We start from the raw sequence: 9497 nt of genomic DNA on the forward strand, positions 1-9497 counted from the left end.
CATAAGTGTAGAGTTAGGTTAACCAGTAAACTGCCCGTTCTAAGAGATTTGAGCAATTCAAGAACTGGCACGTTTCCTGGTTAATAATGTTAGGTTAACTAGTAAACTGGTTGTTCTAAGAAATTTGTGAATTCAAGAACTGGCACGTTTCCTAGTTAATAAGCATTAACCAGTAAACTACAAGGGTTCTAAGAGATTTGTAAATCCAAAGACTACGTTTACTGGTTAATTATAACATAAGTACTGATTGCTAGGTAGAGAGAGAGAAATGACACTTTTGATGCTCCACCTTGATTCCTTTCACAGGTGCAGCTGGCGGGTGCAGCACTGCCGTGCAGAACAGCTGATCATCCCTGATGCATGCTGCCGCCTCTTCTCTTCTGCCTCGTCATCATCATTTACTATAAATTTGTATTACATGATTTTACACGTAGGTACAGTTACACCACAACTGTCACACCTACACCATGTATTACATACATCATGATACTAACAGTTAGTTGTTAATGTAAATGTAGCGAGTTTTTCGCTCAGTTTGACCTGAGTACAGGATTTTTCACTGTCATCACAGAGTTTTTCCCTCAAACTTGCTTCTATTAACATAAATACGATTTTTTTTTTTCGCTCACTGGCGACTGTGACTTTCTCCTGTAGCAGGATAGCACACACACACACACCACAGTGTGAATCTTGTGTAACTGAGTTAGGATTTATATGTACTGTATGTATATTGAATTTTTTTTTTTTCCCCTGAGAAAAAAAAAATCATTTTTGATGGGGTGTAATGTCATAAGTTGGCGCGATTAAGTATTTATAAACTCGTAACATTAAACTTTGGTGGGAAACCGCGAATTCTAGTGGAATCCCGGTATTTATCACTCAGTCAACTGCCACATATTCACCCGATCGGGAGTGTTTTTCAGGACATTTTTCACTATTTCATAAGTGATCATCTTTGTGCGCGACATTAGCACCTCCACCTGAGTGAATGGGCGTGTTTCGCTCATTCTAGCTGTTAGCAAGTGCGGCTCGACACTCGCCTCTCTCTCACGATTTGAACTCAGTCAGGATTTGAGCACCGTGAAAGCAGGTTGGGCCCAGTGTGTAGCAGTGCTGCCGTTGTCCAGTTCCTGAATTTCCACCTAGCGTGATTTGGTGAGAGGCTCAGCGTGTGCAGCATCCTTCCTCAGCAACGACGCTCAGTCATCTGCTTAGTCCACTTTTCTGACCAGTATTTCTTTTCGTTTTTTCCTAGGTTTAAGAGTTAGCTTTTGAATGAGCGAGTGAGTGTGATCTCCTTATTTGAATTCATCTTGAGACTCATGTAACGTTAATTTATTTCATTGTAATCAATAAATTTGACATATGTAAACTCGTGTTTTATTTCTCCATAAGCTTATTCTAGTTGCAGCTCCTAGTTTGCATAAACGCTTTGCATTATTCACAACTGGTACTTAGGCCAGTCCTTTTTATTAACTTAAATCCGTTGTGCCATCTAGGAGTTAATTGCACCAACAAGAACATGTTTATCATTAATAGCATTAGTTATTGATTGTCAGGGGCGGAGTCACTTTCTCCAGAGGCCAACAGTACTAATAAACAGCACGTGTGAATAATTAGTCTCTGTTATGTACTGTCGAGAAAGTTTATAAATTCTCGTCCTCAGAGAATCGGCGAAGTAAGCCAAAATAAAGTAATCATTGCTTGATTTTCACAAGTCAATTCTTTTTCCTGTTCTCAAGGATTATTGAATATTATTCTTTAATATTGCATATTCTAAAAACCCCGTGACAGATATGTCGGCGGGTCAACTGGTAGATCAGTAAAGTCTGCATTATAAAATTCAAATCCGTAAACTGTTCCCTGTTCCAGCCGGGATTCGAATCTGGATCCATTAGGACTGCAGGCTGCCTCTCTACCTATTAAGCCACCACCTCCCCCAATACATATATATATATATATATATATATATATATATATATATATATATATATATATATATATATATATATGGATGATAACGTTTATTTTTTATTTTCATTAATACGATTTTTAAAATGCTCCTTATCAGGTCTAGTCTGGAAGTCCTCACAACCAAATGATTCTGGAAAAGGAAAGACAATCACGTTTTTTTTCAAGAAAATCAGCGAGTGACTACCTTTTGCCTTAATCCTCCTTTCATATTCCGTAATCGTGTCCTCGAGCGAAGAGACACGTAGAATCGCAAGGCGTGAATGTTTTTTTTGTTATCGTTAATACCCAAGTTGACCGAAAACGAAGCCACAAAAATGAAACCACAAGCCCTGCCTAACTTTCCTTCTGTTACTATGGCATAATTTTTCTCAATCCTAGAGTTTTTAATCATCTGCAACAGCACACTTCACCATCAAGGACCCTTTCTTCTATCAGACGCCGGGCAGTTACAAACCAGCGAGATGTTTGTGATTTAGTCTTGACCGGGGACAAGTTGACGTGCCGTAGCGGTGGTGGCTGCATCATCATATTCTCCAATAGGGTCCAAATTATTCATCCTAATTGGCTCTCGTTTCTTGCCCCATCGCCCTGCTCTGCTTCCTTCTTGTTTTGCCTTCCTGTTGTTCTCACTTCTCCGTTTTATTTACTTACCATTCTGTTGCAGTCTTCAGTATCACTCTTATTCACTCTACCTTTTGTGTGTGTGTGTGTGTGTGTGTGTGTGTGTGTGTGTCAACATGAGTCTATCTTTGTCTCAGTACCTTTTTCCTCTGCCCTATCTGAGCATCTTTTGTATATTTCTTTCAGTTTCTTTCCCATATTATTTTTCCTATTAACCCTTGCAAGTTTGGCACAACTCGAATGTTTTTTCAGCTAATACCAGGCGAATTTATTTCGCTGAGAGCATAGTCGCCTGAGAGTGTTAATACCGCCACCCTTAACCCTCCGTTGTCAGAACAGTCTTGTATTCTATTGGAACTGTCAGATTTTTTTTTTTTTTTTTTTTTTTTTTAGCCAGGAGTGTCAAGAAAGCCTAAGATTGTTAATTTCGCCATCATTAATCTCTTACGGGAATCCGTACTAGGGTTGCCCAGGTAGTCAGTAGCGAGAAAGGCATATAATGAGTGTCAACGTACAGAATGTATTAGTGTCGTCTGATAATCTCCCTCAATCTGTTCCTTCCTCCTTTTCCTTCTCCTCCTCCCTCTCCGCATCCTCTTCTTTATTCTCTTCTTATTTCCTTATCTTCCTCCTCCTCTTCTTCATTTTACTTCTCCTTTCCCACTTCTCATCTTCCTTTTCCTCCTCCTTTTCCCCTTTCCCTTCTTCCCTTTTCACCACTTCCTCCTTCTCTTTTTCCTTTTCCTCCTATTCCCCCTTCTTTTCTTCCTTCCTCCTATTCCCCCTTTCCTTCTTCCTTTTTTTTCTATCCTCTTCCCCCTGCTCATCTTCCTCCTCCTTTTCCTTCCTTCATCTCTTCTTTTTTATATCTTTCCTGATCCTACTCCACCTTCCCTTTTTTTTTTTTTCCCCTCCATATCTTATTTTTCCGTGTCATCTGCGTCCTCCTCATCTTCATCCTTTTTCAATTCTTCTCGTGCCCGTCCATGCTGACTACGTATAAGTTAAGACGTGTCCTAATGGCTTATTGACGTGCTGCGACTGGAATCTGACGTGGCATTTCTGTCACTGTTATCTCAGACCATTAAACTGTTTTGAACCGATGCTGTTATATTTAAGGCCTCACTTCTATAAGGTGTGCACTGCTGTGTAAGCGATTTCATTTTCAAATAAAACTGCGAAGAAATGATGTGCATTTATCGTTTATTTGTCATCTGTGAGGGAAATTATCACAGTTTTTATGAAATCAGAATATAATTTACATATTACATAGTTACCTAATAGTTGTTGATTAGATAGTGTGTCATATACTGCATTCAGCTCACCGAGGGTGAGCTTGTCTATCAGTTATTATGACGCAACAGAAGACAGTGTAAAGCGTAGTTTACTGACATTAAGAACACAGTGCAGTGTGACAGTTATAACTGATGAGTTACACTTCATGTTGACCTTACGTGTTTTCAACCAAGGACGTGTCAAGCATACGCAAGCACATTGAACTGTTTCTGTCGTGTAACGCGAGAGTGACCTGTGCATTTATTTCACAAAACCCTGCATCGTTAAACTGGTGTTACCGAGCACAGGATTTTTTTTCTGAAGATTTATTAATTATCTTTTTTATATGTAGCTATATATTTTCTGTCGATCCGAGATATGAGATTAGTTTCAATAACCATTCCTTACACTGAGGCTTCTCCTGTGGTGTTATTTTAACTAACAGTTATGCCCGACGTGGTAGAACGAGACTGCCACATAATATATTGACGGTTATGCTTAATATGAATACTTTCGTCTGTTCTACACCACACTTTGATTTCTTTCATTAATGACAGCTCAGTGCTAAATGTGCGTATTTTTTAACAGTTTACTTTGACAATGAATAGCTCATATTATAGGCGTCACTTCAATATTTCATTAATATTTTTTATATATTTCTCCCCATACTGATTACGAATTGTTGAATCTGTAGAAGCATCTAGCTCTATTAAAACCATAAGCAATGAAAAAACAAATACTTTACCACTGTATACCAGTGTACTTCGTTAGACGACGCTTTTGTTCTGTGTTTTTGGTACAGTTTCATATTCTGTACCTAAAGAGCCATCACCTTGAATCCAATCATTGTTATGCTGTGAGAGGATGTGCTTACTATTCAAGAAGTGTATTTGCATAAAAATATCATGACGTTCAAATATTTCAAAAAATAATGCTAATCAGTCTTAATGACACTAATAAAGACCACCGTTGCCACGTTTAAGGTTCAACCGAGACTCATATACAACCACGAGCAATAGTTCGGGGATACTCCTCTGCCGGCTGTGGCAATGGACGATGTTAAATAAACTGTTTGTACGGTACTAATATGAAGCACACACACACACACACACACACACACACACACACACACAAACGTAAGAAACAGCCGTATTCTCCGTCGTTTGGGGAAACTAATGAGAATTACAAAAGGCAGAACACAAGGATGGCGCAGGAATGTCCATGAATTTTTGCTCATTGCTGTACCACCTGCAATTTACAGTTGATGAAAATTCAGTACACACAACCTACTCATTCATTTACCACTTCAGGGCTTTTCCAGTACAGTGATGACGTTAAAATTTAGCTTTGCCTATAGAGTTAGATGATTAAATTTCATCTTAGAAGAGCTTTGTGACTGTATTGATTGTAATTCATAGGCTGTTGCCGGATTCCCTGCAATAGTGTGTGGCAGTGGACAACGTCTGATGGCAACATCTTTTTTTCAGGTGAATTTGAGCCAGACACGGATACTTATATATACCCTTTTAAGTCTAACATGGCTTAAAATTACCGTCTCTCCTTCTGAAATGCTAAGCTGTAGCATTAGATTAACGAAGGATTATGATTCTAGCCACAAAGAAGTGCTATGGAAGGGATGTGGAGCTGTAGCGTTCCCTTTAACAGTCACTGCTCTACGTTAAACAGCTTAAGGAGGACGGAAATCAGGGCCAAATTAAAGTAAAAACAACACCGTGTTTGTATTTCCATCTGCCGCCCCCATATTTTTGTTCCTTAGTTTATTTTGTGTGGAGTGTGCCGCTGTGACAATAAAACTAATGGTTCAGCCTTGGGTTGAAGGTTATATGAATCGGATGCACTGTAGTAACAACAAAATTTAATATGGGAGGTGTAATACGAGGTATACCGTAGTGACTGTAAAGTTTATGATATACAGTAGTATAAAGTTCAAGGTCATAATGTTCAGAAAATATCGCCTCGCACATGAAAGCAGTGACATACCTTGTCAGGCTTGTCAGAAACCGTTCGAAACGACCCATAATGTCAGTCACCGTTAATATCCTTCAGTATTGTTGTCAGACCCTCCCAGAGGCCGGTCTAGGAACGGCTTTGTTTATGCGTCACTTATTTTGACCAAAAGAAAATCGTTCGTTTTAATCGCACCTCAGCTAGACCCGTGTCGCACTAGCACTGAAGTCAAAACTGCAGCACTTTACGTCTAGGTCTCCTATGTGAACACTGCGTTTAGAGTCTCCAGATATATGAAATACATAGAACACAAGCAAATTCTAATTATTTTTTCAGCTTGTAGACCTCTGGCATCCACAGCAGGCCACGCATCTCTCTCTCTCTCTCTCTCTCTCTCTCTCTCTCTCTCTCCTTAATCCCAACCAATGAATGACATACAGTATATGAAATAAACATTTCTCTGTCTACGTCGTGCATTTTGGAGGGTCCTGCAATACTGTGAGCACTGGCCTAGTTGTTGTTTTGTTTTCTGTTTTTAACGTAACGAGCTGTATGTTTTGATAACTTCCACCATGTGCATCCAGAGACATTTGTTTACATTTATTTACAACTTTTATGTATTTCGAGTGTGGCAATCATGGAGGAAAATTTTGCATTGTGCAGGAACGAACTTCAACAGGTTTAGAGCAAATTGTTTGAAAGTCTCACAGTGTTCCAGTATAGTGAAGGGTGAAAATGGGAGCACCTTTATGCTGGAAATATAAAACCTCACAGGAATGACGATACATGAGGAGTGAGAATGTTAGGAGTGAAAATGTTGGTGAAGTTAACCCATTCAGTCCAGTGACATATCCTTTGCTATTTCCAGACTGTTTCATTCAGGTTAGGAAAGGTTTTTCGAACTGGGGTGATTTTGTATAAGGCTTTCACGGGCTTCCTCATACAAAAATGCTGCGTTTAAGAAGAATGAAATCCTCTGTAGGTAGAAACAACAAGTTAATACAAAACGTCACCTGATTATAGAGGGTTAAGGAAGTGTTTAATATCTGTGGTCATCATAGTTATTTAGGAAGCTTTGTCACTGTTGTTATACTTAAACGTGCACGTCAGCTACCAAAAAAAAAAAAAAGTATCTTACAACTTTTCAACTGCGGTGTCAAAATAAGTGGGTCTTTTCTAGTGTTATTAAACCATGAAATATTGATGTTTGTGTCAGTAAAATGAGTGTATATATATTACTCATGAGTGTATATTCCTAGATAACATATAATCTCTTTTCTTCTTTGAGTAAATTGGAAACTGGTTGGCTTAAAGTGATGCAAGCTCGCGCCCCTTACACAACAGGAGTTTCCTTCAACTGAGTGTAACAAACTCGCCAGCAATCAGAATGAAATGGCTTGTTCTCGAAAGGGTAAGAAGTAACGAGCTAAATGCATGAATATGTATTCACATTCCTTCCTATTTCCCCCCCCCCCCTTGTCCCCGCCGCAGCATATGACCGCGTCGCAGCTTTTAACTTATACACAAAACTCCCACATGCCACGAATGGCGACAGTGATTAACCAGCACACCCACGCAGGCCGTTTGGGTTCCAGTACCATTATTAACTCATTAGAAAACTTGTTGAGAGATAATTACAGTATAGATGAAGCGAGTTTGTTGGAAGAGTTTGACGATTTAATTATAATGGAAGGTGATTTAGCTCCATGAAACTCTTGGTCATGTCACACAATGACGTAGCACCAGCTGTCAGCCCACACTCTGCCAGCGGGAGAGAGGCTCAGTTGTTATTAAATAGCCACGAGATAACTGCATGATATTAAGAGAAAAATGTTGCAGTGTATACCGTGAAGACACATTTTACGTGCAAATTATCCTAGTAAGTAAGACTATATTTCACTGACGCCATCCATCCAGCAAATTACCACCACCCCAACTTCTTATTCCACCTCCTCTTCTCTGGAAAATAACCACGAATGATGCCATTCCATCCATGTGCCTCCCTGGCTGATAAATACTGCACAGACCAACAGGTGGGCGGACAACTGTTTTTTGCCGGTGACATTACTCTTTGAGGAGCTTATATACAGTTTTCATCGCCCATTTCATTATTAGAGGCCAGTCCTAACTTCAGTGCAATCGTCCAGTGAAGGCTTAGGAAAAAATATCATGGTAGTTACGGGGTTATCTGTAAAAAGAGAAAAGAAGAAATAGTTCGAAGTTCAAAGTGTCATCATGTGGCGAATATGATAACAGCATTTAATATGTTTACCTCCATATTGCTGCCCATTTACGAGTGCTGGGCTACATGAAAGTTCAAAATATCGACACTGATAACTTTTGCACCATTAGCGCGAAGTTGAATATCGTGTGAAAATAGCTCTGACAAAATATCGAGTACTTGCTGAACAATGTAAAGTTCCAGTTTTGCTGTATATACGAAAAATAATAACAGATTTCTCAAACGCAGTAAAAAATGGTCGATTTCTAGTATTGTACTTTCTTATTTACGGCTAAGTCAATGCTTGATTTTATGTCAAAGTTATTTTCACGCGATATTTTTCAGTTTTGAACGTGATTTATGCTACTACTACAAAATTATCAGTGTCGATATTTTTAACTTCCTCTTAGCTCAAAACTTGGAAGTGGTCAGTTACAGAATTTCAAGAATTATCCAATAACAACAGATGCTCTGGACAAACGCATATCTCGATGCTGGGCAAGAGAGAAGAATTATACTCCATTTCACCGAGTCTGGCACCATCAGCGATGTTGTCAACATCTGTAGCACTGATAAAGGTCCTCTGTACTGGATATATCTTTTTGTATTGCCTCTATATATTGGTTCTCAAGGTAAAACATAGAGGTTTACCTAGTACAGAGGTTTTACATGAACACTACAGGTATTGAGGACATCAGAGACGGTGCCAGACTCGGTGAAATGGAATATAGTTGCTCATTCAGTGTTGCCTGAATGTCATTGTTTACTAAGGCAATGGAGGAGGAGGAGATGGAGGGGAAGGAATGGAGAAGGAATAGATGGAAGGGAAGGAATGGAGGAGAAATAAATGGAGTGAAAGGAATGAAGGAGGACCAGATGAGTGGAAGGAATGGAAGAGGATGGATAGAGGGGACGGAATGGAGGAGGATGGATGGAGGGGATGGAACAGAGGAGAAATAAACGCAGTGAAAGGACAGGAGGAAGAGATTGGGGAAAGAAATGGTGGTGGAAGAGATGGAGGGAAAAAAATGAAAGAGGATCACATGGAACAGGAGGAATGGAGGAGGAAGAGATGGATGAGAAGGAATGGAGAAGGAACAGATGGAGGGGAAAGGATGGAGAGAAACTGAAATGTAACAAAGGATTTAGAGTATTTGCTTGGACAATGAGAAAAACAGGAGGTGGTGGAGGGAGAAGTGTAGGAGAGGTAAATAAAAAAATGAAAATAGAAACGTAGAAAGGAGAAGGAGAGTAAAGGAGGAAGGGGGAATTAGGAGGAAAATAATAAAAAGCAGGAGGGCGATGTGAGTGCTGGAATAGTAAACAAAGCTAAGGTGCAGACCCACTGTTTCAAAGGCACGGCAATCAAGCAAGTATTATTAGCTCTGGTAATTGGAAGCTGGTTATGTGCTATTCAACAGTCTTCCCAAATCCCATT

The sequence above is a fragment of the Coenobita brevimanus genome, chromosome 23, assembly GCF_032717465.1.
Source record: "Coenobita brevimanus isolate Jiangsu-jjx chromosome 23, ASM3271746v2, whole genome shotgun sequence".
Lineage (NCBI taxonomy): Eukaryota > Metazoa > Arthropoda > Malacostraca > Decapoda > Coenobitidae > Coenobita > Coenobita brevimanus.